The sequence below is a fragment of the Leptonotus elevatus genome, chromosome 14, assembly GCF_054856555.1.
Source record: "Leptonotus elevatus isolate MCC_2025b chromosome 14, RoL_Lele_1.0, whole genome shotgun sequence".
Lineage (NCBI taxonomy): Eukaryota > Metazoa > Chordata > Actinopteri > Syngnathiformes > Syngnathidae > Leptonotus > Leptonotus elevatus.
In genome coordinates, this window is record NC_141252.1 from 20,045,394 (window position 1) to 20,055,915 (window position 10,522).

At 38.3% G+C, this 10,522-nt stretch overlaps 1 protein-coding gene across 1 annotated transcript in view; it reads right to left on the bottom strand.

Moving 5' to 3' along the window:
* Positions 1 to 10,116: 10,116 nt before the first annotated feature.
* Positions 10,117 to 10,522, bottom strand: part of LOC147163270 (retinol dehydrogenase 14-like) — a 4,123-nt gene continuing 3,717 nt past the window's right edge. Inside the window, exon 2 of the mRNA XM_086094772.1 lies at positions 10,117 to 10,522. This exon is cut by the window's right edge and continues 1,228 nt beyond it. The gene's annotated coding sequence lies outside the window, so the exon portion shown is untranslated.

The following is a 10,522-nucleotide window of genomic DNA, read 5'->3' on the forward strand; positions in this document are numbered from 1 at the left end:
AAAAAAAAAAAAAAAAAGGGCTGTTTTTTACGAAACATTTTTGAAAGCAGGAAGTGAACTGTCTTGCTATGATCCCATTTCCTCAGTCTGGCATTGTAGTGCATTGGATCAGCCGGGTGCATTCGTTGGTCGAGGTGAGCGCCTGGAAGGACCGAAAATGTGTCATCGGGTCCACATTGCAGACGGCGTCTGAATGGATGTGGCAGAGATCAAAGGTCAAAAGCCGCAGAGCACAGTCTTCTCCTCCTGTGCCTACAAAAAACATGGTGCTCAACTTCCACAATGCCCAGTGACTGTGTACGAGCCTCATTACAGAGATGTCTCCTCTCATTGCTGATACCTGATGAACTTTGTCTGACTTTTGAAAGCTGGTGGTCTGACTTGGATGCGACCCTTCAATCGGTGAAATGCTGCACGGTATATGCAAGGCATTTTTAATGTGTTGAATGGGGAACTGTGATCTATAGCAAGGTATTTCAGGAAATTGAAAACGACATATGTGAATTTGAAATGAGGGGTTGAGAAAATTTATTTCAATCTATAGCCTACTAAATTTTTGCCTATATTTTTGGGAGAATCAGTTTCTGAATTGGTACAATGGGAATTTTATTAATATGATATGATACGATATACTTTTATTTTTCCCGTGAGGAACTTTTTTCTGGACTTCGTCCATCTGCAGCTACAATATAGGAAAAATAATAGAATAAAATGAGTAGTAATAAGTAAAAGAGCCCCACTAATATGTAAAAGAGGTGAAGTTGATTAGCAGTTTGAAGATAATTTTTAGTTTGATTAAATCTAGGAAATGGTAGATATTTGTAAGTTTTGTGTAATTCGTATCCTGAATTAGATTAATATGGTTACCTCTATTTTTTATGGCCCCAAAGTCATCATATATTAGTGTCTTAAATTGTATCTGCTTGTGCTCATTTTTATTGTTGTGTTTTGTAGCTCTTTCGTTTACCTCATAGCCTGATTTAGAGGGTTGTGTTATTTACGACGTCTTTTGAGTTATGAGGTCTCTATTTTATCCTCCCTTTATCTTGACGTGTTTGAAAAAATCAGTGGATCTTTGTCAAAATGAGGGAGTTTATGTTTAAGAAATTAACCAATGTAGACGAATTAGTAGATTAAAAAATGAAAAGGTTTTGAAGTGATAATCCACAGTTTGAATATGAAGAAATCTACCAGAGGAAATCGAGCGGAGCAAAGTAAGTCTGAAGCAAGCAAGGACAATAATGCATATTCGCCGGATGAAGGTAATTATATTATATTATATCTTTTATCTCAGAAACAATTGAAAAATGTAATGTTTGGAGCCCAGTGTTTGCAAAAGAGTATATATAATATGAATATATGATATGCTAGTAAAATGATTCCTTTCAGGATGGTGAAAGGCACAGTTATGCAAATTTAGAACAAATTTAGTCGTGGTAAAAAAAATTACCTATTATTGAACAAAACCTATTTGAAAAATAAATATTTACAAACTCTGTCTTATATTAATGAATGAGCGAATGTCATTCAACTCAATCAAAGGCTGGGCTCTATTTTAATGTCACAAAAATAGATATTTTCCTGTTCCAACAGCACAGGACCTACGGATCTTAACCAAATAACATTTACTAATCCCAACTAACAAAAACTATCAGGGTTTTTCCTCCAAATAAAATTTATGTGGGTTTATGAGAAGACTAAACATATTCCGCTCTCAGGTTGATGACGGAAAGGAGAGACGAAATTCCACAACTGGTCTACAAGGCTGCCGGCTATCTCATCAACTGATGATCATCAATCTTATCACCTCCGACCTGGGAGCCACGTCAGCTGACCCAGTGTTCGGTTCTGGAGCGGCCGTTTGGACATCGTTTTGACATCATTCAACGGATCAAGTCAAGTGCCTTTTCCTGGGCAATCATCACGAGAATCACATTTGCAGGCAATCTATTCTGGGGTTCTGCAAAAAGCTGACAACGTCATCTTCTCATTCAACAAAGAACTTCATCACGAGATGGCTTCAAAGAACACATATTCGTCTGCCGATACATTGCGACATTTTTTAATGAACAACATTTTATGTTAAGCCTCACATATGCTATGCTTATTCCACTAAAAATCTTTTAAATGTATCAAATTGTTTTTTAATGTCATATGATTGCTAAACTACCTCCTCTCCTGCTAAAGGGATGTTTTAATGATAATTATTTCCACCACACAACCATTGAAAAAAAATGTTTTAATGTGTTGAGCTCTCATGAGCTCAAATGAGGGAATGTTGAATTAGTAACATTGTTTTTCAGTTTCAATTTATATTTTAGCCGTTTTGGATTTAGTTATAGCTGTGTAGCTCAATGAATAGAATTGTCTATTGTATTCTTATCTGTCTCTTTCGCCTGAGAAGAAAAGGGCAACAAGTTATTTTCCATGTTATCTAGAAGGGAGTGTAGTCTAGTACCGGTCTCAGCCGGTCGAAGTGAGACAGGCTGATTTATTATTGTTTAGGTCTAATCTGATTTGTATTCCTGAGAACTTCTGCCTTTTTGTGAAGGGGAGGAGACTTTTCGTATTCACCCACTTTTCAATAAATAATGATGTGCAGGAGAAGGAGGGACACACTTTTGAACAGAACACTGCTTGGGTGACTTCAATTGTGTGATCAGAAGCTTCTGACTAATTACCTTTGCAAAGGGACTTCTTCACCAGAATCTCACCATTCAGTTAATTGAACACGCAAAGAGTAGAATACAAATATTAATACTCTAACAGTACTGATTAACAGAGATGGCAAATATTTTGGCTTTAGCCCCTCGTACTAGCTAGCTAGCTCCCTAGCAGGTCAACAAGTACCCGGGGAGCTAGCTATGTAGCTAGCTAGCTAGCACCTGAGGCTAAAGCCAAACTGTGGCAGGTGTTGGAAAACGATTCTTTGTTTTCCCGTATTCACAATGTTGATTATCAAACTCAGACAATGAGATCGGCGAAATCAGGATTTATTTTACATAAGCTTATGGACACATGGAGTTGCAGCCAAACGCCGCCATTTTTCCCCGCATGTGTGATGTTTCTCCCCTGAGCAAATCACTAGTATCCTCCCCTGATTATTCAAACCCCTCCCCGTCTTCTTCGTCCTTCCCAGTTTAAACAAAGAGATCTAATTAACACATTCGCTCTGCTCTCAGTACTGTGAAGAGAAAAAAAACCCTCTTGCTCAACTGGTTTTGGTAAAGTAAATTAAAGCAATTTTGTCCACTTCTAAATAGTAATATTATAAATCAAGTCGACTTTAAAAATAGGTGAAATTAAATTGGTTGCCTCGAAGCTCTGCCGGAACCATATTTGGACCGTCCATGTTTTATACACTGACTTTTTTTTTTGCAGATGTATGCAGTGTATTGGAATAACGGCTGTGATCTGATCTTCATTTCTTCTGTTAGTGCAGTAACGCTGAGCGGCTTTCTGACTCGTTCTGGTGGCTTGTAGTTTGTCTGAAAACGCAGCTTGTAACAACTACAGTCATTCTAATGGTGGCAATAGTGACTTAGATTTTTAAACATTTGTTTTATTTGACAAAAGCTGCTCGTGAAATCCGCACAAGTTGCGCTCTCGTGTGTCCATTGCTCGGCAAAAAACAAAAAATCTTAACTGCGTTTTGGTACGTATCTTAACCCAGGCGGAACTTGTGATTCGAATTGCGTTCCTAACTCTGTCTCAGAATCAGGATGTCATGTCACAGTTGCCTTTTGCGTTCCATTACGCCTCCAAACGTCACATTGTTTCAACAAGTGCTTTTTCTAAAATTAAATTAAATCCGACCATTGCCTTATATTAATATGTCTTAAATCTGAAATACATTCAACCTAAGTATGTAAAATACACGGTGGCGGCCGTGGATCAGAGTGTAGAGATGGTCGCTCAGTAACCAGAAGGTTTGCTGTTCGATCCCCGCTCTCCCCAAGTCATGTGTCGTTGTGTCCTTGGGCAAGGCACTTCACACACATTACCTCCATTGCTACTCACACTGGTGTCTGGAAGCTGTGAATGTTTGGTGGTGGTCGGAGGGGCCGTAGGCGCACACTGGCAGCCACGCTTCCGTCAGCCTGCCACAGGGCAGCTGTGGCTATTTAAGTAGCTTACCGCCACCACAGTGTGAATGTGTGAGTGCATGAATAATGTATCCATTCCTCTGTAAAGCGTATTTGAGTGTCTAGAAAAGCGCTATATAAAGGCAATGCATTATTATTGTTAAAATTGCCACTGATTCATCGCCCTACATGATAAAATATCAACATCCTCTTGATGGCTTAGAACGCGGTGGTTGGTTTAGTGGTAACACACTTGGACAATGGGCTGAGAATAAGGTCTGTAATCAGAGTTCAATTCCTGCTAAGGTTATCATGTTTTTGCAGGTCATTCTTTTTCCTCTCTAATACTTTCGGTCAAAACTTGATGCCCTGTCGCAAAAAAAAAAAAAGCCATTAAAATGTAGCCTGTTGAAATGTAGTTTTGGATTAAAACACTGGAGCTTTCATTAAAAGCATTTAATTCATATTGAGAGGCAAAATTAAAAACAAACCAAGTATCAGCAACAAAAAGCTCATTTGTACTTCTATACTTATTTTGACGGGGTGGGGATTATTCAGTTTTTGTATATTATTTATCTCTCTTATGGCGTCCATTACAATTATAGGCCGATTGCCAGTTGTGTAAATTAGGTGATGACAGACAGCCAATAGTTAGTTTCCTTATTGGGGAGCTGGCAACACTGATCTACTGTTTGATTGTAATATTTTACACTTGGCCACCAGATGTCACTGTGGGGAGATGTTTTTCGAACGTTCCAAAAGATCGATTATTTTTGTGAATCAATCGTTTCAAATGATTTGATCGTTTCAATGTTCCATTTCTGCCATCCCTACAGCCCACACATTCGTTTTGAAATCCAACAATAAATTGTCTTCTGATTTTTTTTTTATTCAACAAAATGTTCTTGTTCTGAGCTCAGCCTTTTACGTTCACATACTTGTTTAAATAAACAAAGACTGCGCTCTTGTAAGAGCATTCAATTGTAAATTACCATTTTGATCAAATGCAACATGGATGCTCATCTATTTTACATTGATACACAAACTGTAAAATTGTGTATGTTCATCAAAATGTAAAGTAAAGTGGGCCGGTCTGAGCCTTGAAACTCCAGGGCCGAAAATGAGTCCCAGTCCGGCCCTGCTCGTGTAGCTAACAGCAAACTCTACCCTTGTTTACTCATGGAATGATGTTGAAGCATCGTCCGTAAGTGACTTTTAAGGCACTATTACATGTGTAATGTAGATATCATGATGTATGTGTAAAGTAAATGGTAGTTAGTGTTTGTTTACCTGAAGTGGTACTCGCCAGCGCGCTAATGCTAATCACGATTGCTACCCGTTTAGCAAAGGCAAATTTTGTTGGTGTTTAATAATACATAATATGCATAGAAGATAATAAATTCTGAGTACTTATACCTACTCAATCCAACCTTAGTGGATTAACAAAACAAAAATAATAATAATAATAATTTACTACTAATTTATTCAATAGAATAATCAATAGGATAATTGTGGGGCTACTACCATGTTGGTGACCCCTGCACTACACCATTGGTGACCCAGCTGGAATTTTCATTTTTCATATTTTGTTTTTATTGTATTTTTTTAACATGAGATGTTCACTTCTCAGGTCATTAATCCTTGATACATTTTCCCACAATTCCTGTTCCTATTTACAACAACAGAGAGAGCCAGAACACAAAGTTTCAAACAAGGCCTTGACCATCTCTCCTGCTCTCAGGTCTTTTAGCAATAAATTTCATCTCTTGGAATTCCCCAAAACGTTTTGTAGACATGGAGTGAGGTATGTGATGTGAGCGTGTGTGCACGTGCGTGTGAGAGACATAAGAGAAGGATGTTAACATAGTCCACAGTGCTGTGAAACGTTCACAGGAAGAGAAGAAAGTCATTTTTCACACATATCAGGAAGTATGAGGGTCAGGGCACACTGCCAGATGCAGATTCAGTGATGTTCTGCAGACAATTTTCTTTGAGAGCAAAGGGAGTGGGCGGGCGGCACAAACGTCTACACTATTCCTTGTGATATTAACAACGAGTAACTTCTGAGGGTCACAGTCCAATCAGCCAAGTGGATCCAGTATCCTCAAAAAGAAAAACAAGGCCATGAGTTCTTTGCTCAATATATCTGCTATGCACAAAGTAGTGGCGGTAACATTGTCAATTTTTATTAATCTGCAGAAGTCTTTTGACAACAAAAAAAAAGCGGAAAAAAAATCTTTGCCCCCTGCTGTCATTTTCTCAATCAGTCTCGTCACATTAAAGATTGGCAGGAGATGAGTGTTTAGATACACTCAATGGGTATCCCTCAATTCATTTTCCATTGTGTTTAATCTACGGGGCAATTATCTCCAAACTGCACAGCTTTTCTGACTTGGAAACTTAAAATGTGTGATAGACTGTAGAATAATTGGGAAGGAAAAAGTGGAGACTGCATTGTGCTCTTAAAAGAAGTGTAAAAATAACTGAATGGCCATTAATAATAAAAATGTAAAAACAATAGCAGGTTTAATTACCCCTTGAGACAACTTTAGCCATAGTGGACTGTACAGCCAGGATGTGATGGTGTATGTAACTTTTTCCCACACCACAAAAAGGTTTTGTCGTTGTCATATTTTTCATCTATCACTGACTCACTTCTATGGTGGCCACACGAACAACATAAAAAAAAGTGTTGCCATGACTTTTTTATGACGTTTGATGTATGATGTAAAAACGCAGTTTCGCAGACCCAACAATAAATTGTCTTCTGATTTTTTTTTTATTCAACAAAATGTTCTTGTTCTGAGCTCAGCCTCCTTATAAAGAACTTTTAGGCTTGAGCACTTTGGTGTGATTGGCGGAGCCTGGCCTCCATAGAACCTTGACCTGGCATAATCTGAAACACAACATTGTAAGGAAATATGCTTATTCACTTTTTGAACTGTAAAAAAAAAAGAAAGAAAAAGACAACAGACAGCAGAAGATAAAGAATTGCGGGGGAGGCATTGGCGAGCGCTAGCTAGTTGTTCTGAGGGACTGTGAAGAACAGGTCCAGTCCTTCTTCTCCTGACCGTTTGAATTGGTTAAAGTAAACAAATCCCTCTGGCCAAGCAAGCAGTAAGCGGAAGGCCCCTGGGCCCCGCACAACTCTCTTGCTACTTTACACTAAACTCTTCCAGATGATTTATGGGCTCTCTCTTCTCAGCTTGTTCACGCTCACCTCTTTCACCTAAAGCACAGGCAAATGGCATCTCTGCTCTTATTAGAATGTGTGCAGAATTCCTTCCAACACAACATGATGTGTGGAAATTATTTGTTGTTGTACATAAGTTCTAAAGTTGTACTTTGTATATGTATACATATCATATACAGTATATTTTATATAATATGTACACTATACACACACACATAAAAGAAAGTAAGAACTTTTTCCACTGTACTGTATACTAGGGGTGGGAATCTTTGACCGTCTCATGATTCGATTCCTACTTTTGGGTCTGCGATTCGATTCAGAAAGATTTTTGATTCAAAATGATTTGATTGACAATGATTTTTGCTTCAATTTATAGTTTTGCAAAGAATCTACATGATCTACTCGTTTGACTCGCAAATGCTAATTAGCGCGCTTCTCACGGCACTTTTACCACTCAAAAGAACGGCTATTCATACAAAGCGCTTCAGGAATGTATACAGAGGAGCATGGTTAACATTACTCACCAACATATGCTCTTCCTACGCTGCAAAAACAAAACAAAACCCCCAAAAACTTTTATTGGCATTACTTGAACGTGACTTTTTCCTTCTACTCTCTAATGTGGCTACAACTTAACAATGTATCAGAATGCTCGGAACCACACTGCCCCTAAGTAGCCAAATAGTGTACAACATGAACAGCGCTCCCAATTCAGGCACACACAAACAAGGGCAAGACAGTATAAAATAATTAAAATAAAATCGATTTTGGGACATTTAAAATCAATTCTGAATCGTACTAAATGAGAATTGCGATTCTTATCAGAATAAATTTTTGGGCACACCTCTATTGTATACAGTACTTGTGTTCATAAAAGTATATTACATACACACATATATTTGCGTCTCGTAGAACAGATGAGACAAAATCTACAAAAATATGCGAAACAATATTTATTCTGGTCCAATCAGACCACGGTTGAACGTTTTGGCTGTAACTCCAAAAGGTATGTTTGACGCAAACAAAGCTCATCACCGAATAAAGAGTCAAACATGGTAAATGGTACTTCATTTATATAGTGCTTTTCCACCTTTACAAGGCCCTCAAAGCGCTTTACATTCGACTACTCATTCACCTACTGATGACGCACGCAGCATCAGGAACAACAGGGGGTTCACTATCTTGCTCAAGGATACTTCGGTGTGGTAACAATGGGATCTAACCCACAACCTTTTGTGTTGGGAGACGACCACTGACCTCTGAGCCACGCCGGCCCACAGTGGTGGCATCATCATGCTGTGGGGCATGATGGGTCTTCAGCTGGAATGGGTCACAAAGTGGAAGCAATTATTAAACATTTGAAATAACAACTTCTACTAATTTTTGTTTGTTTGTGGTTAAATTAGTTTAAATGGTGGCAGATGTACTGACCCCCATTTAACACGAGTTTGATTGTGATTGGTTAATTTTGAGAACAGCCACATCTCAGTTATGAGAGGGCTTGACCGCTTATGCAACTATTTCCCCTTCCCCTTTAAAAGTGCATTGTTGAGTTAATCTTTTTTTTTTTTAACTTGTGACTGCCACCTCTGGGTAAAAGTGTAACTCCAACCTCTGTGTAAATTTTGTGCATGGTGCGCAAGTGAGCATGTGCACTCAAATAAACTGGAGTCGGAGCAGGCATTTGGCCTTTGACTCCTCTTGTTTTTTTTCAGTTTCCATCCCAATTTTATCGTACGCTAGCTAACACTCTACTATGTCCTGATAGGCGCAGTCACAGTTAAAATGTTAGGGCTCTTTGTACTCAACTGGGCATTGGTGGAGCATGTGTGATGTCGAAATAACTTTAACATTAACCTTTTAAACTCTGCAATGCACCTTTAAAAAAGACTAAAACATGTCACATTAACGGTTGAAACAGTTTTGAAATTATTTAGGCAAATTTTTCACATCACAAAAAATGGCATTTGAACATGGGTGTGGGGACTTTTTATATCCACTGTAACCTAAACTCTGACCTGTGCTCTGCAGACAAATAAAGGGTGGAAGTGAGAATAACGTTCCCAAGTTTTTCATCTCACATAGGGCTGTGCAATTGCTCCCAAAAACGTATATGTTCTATTTTAAATATTCCCATGCTCCCAAAAACGTATTTAAATGTTTTTTTATGCTAGCGCATACAAAAGGCTTGGATGTAGCCTCTGAACTGAAGAGAATGCTTGAAGCAATGGTAGTTATTACAAAAACGGCCACCAGGTGGCAGCAGAGTATAATAGATCAACCAGCGCCATGTTGCAAAAAGCTTTTTCCCCCACTGTTTTGAATAATGATGAAACTTCGCTATATTCTAATGCTAATTGCTGCAAAACGGAAACAGATAGAAATTTAAAAAAATTCTGATGAAAGAAGAGACTCAAATCTTTATTTTGGTAAGTTCCATGTTTTTATAGCAATATAACACAATACTCTGTGGGCCTTGCAAAATCAGTCAAAATCTAGTAAAACAGCAGGGAGCAAAGGGGGTTGCTTCAGCGCTATGTAAATAAAGTGGCAAAAACACTCTGGCAAATCACGACATTCACATTCCTGTGACAGTTTTTATGCTAAAGTTCCAGTGGTTAATTATTAAATAAAAACAAATTGACATAAGAGACATAATCATAGTGCATAATTATGCATCCACATTTTGTGTTTTTATGTCCAATTTCTTACCTTACTTCTTTTGGGGGTATTTGTGTTCAGTTTTTCACTTTTTCTTTCATTTACTGTACAGTTTAATTACTGCCACATGCATGCACTCCGTTTAATAATGTGGCGGTAATAGACCAAAAGCACCTGCCAACCACGATAAGAAAGAAGAAGTAGTCATGCATTACCGCCAGTGGCCTTCTCCATAGCCATAGGTATCTATGCTGAAGAAGGGGGTGCTAATGAACCAAAAGTATTTGACGACCATCAAATGGAAGTAGAAGAAGTAGTCCGTAGTCTTGTGTAAGTTATAGTGTAGTATGACTTATTTACTATTTAGAGCAGCAAGAGGCACAGTAAATGATCAGGATTCTACTTTTGGCTCCAATGTGACGCAGAATTTCAGTTAAGGTAAGCCATTTAAAACTACTGCAAAAAGAAAAGCTTTTCCATAGTGCAACCGTTTAAATAGTGTGTGTTTGCATGTGTGCAATTTTCGAGAGGGAGACCCGCGATGCGATCCGCTTGCATTAAAACGCAGCTCATTTACATAGCA